Raw genomic sequence first — 5,011 nt, 5'->3', positions numbered from 1 at the left:
GATAGTGGTCAGTTGTTCTGTCATAAATTACCCCAGATGTAAGGGGAGCTGTTATATTAGTCCAAAAGTGATCCAGGGTAGTGGCAGATGTTTGAGTGACTCGGGTGGGCTTGGTGATTGTGGGGATTAACATACAGGAGTGCATGCTGTTACGGAAATAGTCAACTTGAGGGTTGTTTTCAACATTCAATAAAGAAATTCTGGAGGGCTTCTGTGCAAGGGTTAGGATGAGCTAGCCTAAGCATTTTTATACCAATTTGACAGTTATTTTCAGTAACACGATAAACAACGCTCGGAATATTAAGTTCCTTTCTCATATTAAGTATCTTTGTGGTACGAAGGCACCCAAGGATTATCCTCACGGCTTCGTTCTGCAATTTTTCAAGCCCTCCAAGCTTTCTTTCAGGATGCCTTAGAGTTAGTTTAGTTCATTTATTATGCACCCCATACCCATTTTGTGGGCGGTAGTGGAAAGGGTTACAGAGGCACATAATGGGCTCAGGGACTGAACCCCACAATTCATTTAGCTAAGCAAGTTACAATCTTGATGAGCTAGTTACAAAATTCAGTATAAGTCGTCACATCAACAATGGGTTCGAGATCGATCACAAGTACAGTTTCTAAATTAAGCAACTGACATATGTGGAGAGCTAGTGTCACAATTGATATGTTTGTCCTGCACACCGCCCCCCATCCAGTGGGCAGCGGTGGATAGGTTACAATCACTTTGTTACTACTTACAGTTAGCAAACTGGGGATATTTGGCTAAAATTTCTGGTACCAGATCATTTTGAATTAAATATTGACACATCGTTGGTACATTGGTTATAGAATTGTCTCTGAATTCACTATCACATAGTGACGGAGGGTGTGCGAATAATTTTGTTGACAGTTAACATTTGGTCAGGTCTACATCGGCAGATAATGAGAATTCCCAGAAATACTTGTAACCGAGTCTAAGCCGAGCAGTAGTAACATCTAGAAGTCTGCTGATTTTATTGGATGAACCATAGATGTGTCGCTCCTCTTGCATAATAGTATTGAACGAAAGTTAATCTCCCCAAACACTTTCGCGTTTTGGGCAAGTTACCCCTCCACTCTCTCCATTTCTTTTTTTGACATTCCCTGGTAGTGTGCGGAAATACTGAAAAGTGTATACTCTTTTCAACTTTGTCACCTTAATTCTCGTCCTATGTCTTTCATTTTGGTATCAATGCGTTCGCAATAGAATTCCCAACAGAACTATGTGCATATAATGTCAAAGACAGCAGCGCGCTCCACCCGCCGACAAGATGAATGTAGGCCAAGGGTACCAGAAAAAGAAAGCTGAGCCACCCTCAGGCAACACTCATTACATTAGAGAGCGTGATAATACTGAAAAGTGTATACCCTTTTCAACTTTGTTACCTCAATTCTCATCCTAGGTTTTTCAATTTAGCATCAATGTGTTCGCAATAGAATTCTCTACAGGACTAAAGGCATATAAACTCCAAAAGCCCGGCTTACCATCCGCAACAAACAGAGAAAGCGAGAGCGTGTTACCAGGGAGCGCACAAGAGCGATAAAATGTATACACTCTTTTCATTCTGGTCACCTCAATTGTCATCCTAGGTCTTTCATTTTGGTATCAATGTGTTCGCAATAGAATTTCCAACTGGAATATATGCATGAAATGTCAAAAACAGCAGCGTGCTCCACCCGCTGACGTGATGAAAGCACGGCGGACCATCCGCACAAAACAGAGAAAGTGAGAGAAAGTAACCCGGGAGCACTCTAGTGCAATGTAATGTCAACACTCTTTTCACTTTGGTTACCTCAATTCTCGTCATATGTCTTTCATTTTGGTATCAATGTGTTCACAATTGTATCTGCTGGCATTTTACCCTTTGCTTGGATCTGAAGGGTTTTAGGCTCACCACGATGCAATCTGATAGTACCACACGTGTATATACCTATCTTCAAGCAGCAATTCACTCATTCAAACCGACTTATAATAGTTATCCATATATAAATGGTAATCTTTGTTCTACCTGTTAACCTGTCATATGAAGAAAGATTGTCAAAGCTTATATTACATTCTCTAGAAAAGCAAAGAATTAGGAGTGACATATGGTAGAGGTGCACAATGGGATGAATGGACATAACAAAGGGGACATTAATGGGGTATTAAAAGTTGCAACACAAGACAGAACTCGAAACAAAGTGTAAAAATTGGAAAAATTTAGATTTAGGAAAGAACTGCATGGGTAAATACGCTGGGTTTGTACCTTAAGGTTCATGTATGCAATATTACAGTTCCAATTAACTCCCATGCATGCCGTTAATTTATGTTATGTTCATGTTTTTTATGTTAAAATGTTTTTGTTGATTTGTTTGTATATTTTCATAAGTAAAGCATGCTTACCATCTTATTCCAAGTTTTATGATAACTTTACAAGGTTTAAAACATAAAGTTCAATATATATTCTGGTTTTCACACAGGAATTATACGTTAATATAACATCATAATAACGTAATGATGTCGTGTAAATAACGTTACTCTGACGTCATATAAATGTTATATTTAAGCTATAAGAACGTAAACTGGATAGCTTTACAGAAAGTAAACAAAAAAAACTAAATGTTGACTGAAAATTATTTATTCTTAAATATAAAGCATGAAAACATTATAATTCCATAGCATTTACTATTATTTTTAAATTTTTACATAAATCTTAAAAAACTGTGTCTCAAGAATATATGTTTTTAGTTATATCCTTTGGTTTTAAGAACGTCAGATATACGTATTTATGTCAAAAGTTACAGTATTACCTTTGTGGCACCATTTAAAAACGTCCACAAACGTTCTGTGTTTGCTGGGTTCCCCCTTCCGTTTGCTGGAAGATTCTTACAATTGTTAGCCCCCTTCATTGCTACAGTATAATTATTCGGAAAACTCTTTATTCATCCAGGATTGTTAATTAAGGAATCTCTTAATTTCTGTGCCGGGCTCCCTCCCCCCGTTTTTCGTCTCCGTATTGATTCAGCTAGGGTTTCCCTCTCGTCTGTGCCCTTGCCTGTCACGATAACATTGCATGCCACTTCTGCCCACCCTTACTGCCTTATATCTTTCAGCCTGGGGGAGGTGACCTACGCGACAAAAAATCGACGCACGCTCCAACTGGACCAGGTATCGCTTACATGGTCAGGAATCAACACTCTTCGGATCCTCAAGCGCAGTGCAGGACGCACGCATACCCTAGCCCAGCAAGCGCCCCCCGGCAAGTTCTACCCGGCCCGTGCCCAGTGAACAGGCAACACTTCTTCAGGGCGATTAATTCGCGCCGCCCTCGCAGAGCTAGGCTCGCCTTCAGCCGACCACCCCCTCTTACCTTTAGAATTGACAGGGCCACTCGGCTCTCTTGACGGGCTAGCCATCGGAGTTAACGGCGGGTCCAGCAACCAGCTGGAACACCCAGCTGACTACGTCCGGGACGTTGTTGCACTGCCACTCTGAGGCCTCCTTGCGACCACCGGGCCTCGCCCTTCGGGGGGGGGGGGGGGGTCCGGCCAGTTGGCCTGCGGTGGGGGTGCAGCGCCGGTCCCCAAGTGTCCCGCTGTCCGCAGCTAATCCTTTGCCCAGTCTACGTGCTAGTAAGAGTAAGGTACCCCTTCTCCTTAATCCTTCTCCCGCTGGCCCTCGCGGGATTGGGGGTGCTCCGCCGGAACCCCCAAAGTGATAAGCCTGCAGATAGCTAAGAAATATTCCCATGAATTGTAATTAGTCTAATTAATGCAACTTTCATTTACTACCTATGGATGTAGTTATTAATTGTAATTCATCTCTACTTTATCATTATGGATTATTCATTATAATTATTCCTTAATACTTTATTGTTATGCACTAGTCAATAACTATTTATCATTCATCCTAATTAGCTATTTGATTCATTAAAAATAATTGCTTATCATTATACTATTTGTTATTATTATTATTTATTATATAATAATAATTTATTTAATAATTTATTATTTATTAATTTATATAATAAATTAATTTATTATATATTAATTTATTATATATTAATTTATTATTTACCATTATAAAATTAACAAGTCCCCAATCTGAGCACGTTTTCTTCCAACCTCAGAAAAAGAACACTGTTTCCCAAAAACGGTGGGTTTTCTGAGTAGAAGAAAACGTATGTCTGGAAGCTGACTTTAACCGCCCCAAGCTGCGCGCGCATTGACCCGAGGTTATATAAACCGGGACGGAGACGGCGTGGGCCCCTTTCCCAAGCCAGTAGCTGCTCTTACATAACGCCCACCCTCCTCCCGGGATCCTATGCATGCCCTGTTTTAATTTTGTAACGGACGGCCCAAAGATGTGCTCAAGGGGCACTTGCTCTAGCATGCTAAGCATTTGCTGTATCTTTGGGGGTGCTCCGCCGGAAACCCCAAAGTGATAAGCCTGCAGATAGCTAAGAAATATTCCCATGAATTGTAATTAGTCTAATTAATGCAACTTTCATTTACTACCTATGGATGTAGTTATTAATTGTAATTGATCTCTACTTTATCATTAAGGATTATTCATTATAATTATTCCTTAATACTTTATTGTTATGCACTAGTCAATAATTATTTATCATTCATCCTAATTAGCTATTTGATTCATTAAAAATAATTGCTTATCATTATACTATTTGTTATTATTATTATTATATAATAATAATTTATTTATTAATTTATTATTTATTAAATTATATAATAAATTAATTTATTAAATATTAATTTATTATATATTAATTTATTATATATTAATTTATTATTTACCATTATAAAATAAACAAGTCCCCAATCTGAGCACGTTTTCTTCCAACCTCAGAAAATACAGTTTTGATATTCCTAGAGTACGACTTAATCAAACTAGAAATGCTCTACAAATCAAGGGGCCCAGAATGTGGAATGACCTTCCCAACCATGTTAAAGACTGTACCTCTCTCAACCAGTTTAAGATAAAAACGAAGCT

Source organism: Procambarus clarkii, chromosome 38 (genome assembly GCF_040958095.1).
Source record: "Procambarus clarkii isolate CNS0578487 chromosome 38, FALCON_Pclarkii_2.0, whole genome shotgun sequence".
NCBI classification, from domain to species: Eukaryota; Metazoa; Arthropoda; class Malacostraca; order Decapoda; family Cambaridae; genus Procambarus; species Procambarus clarkii.
This window is presented reverse-complemented; position numbering follows the sequence as displayed.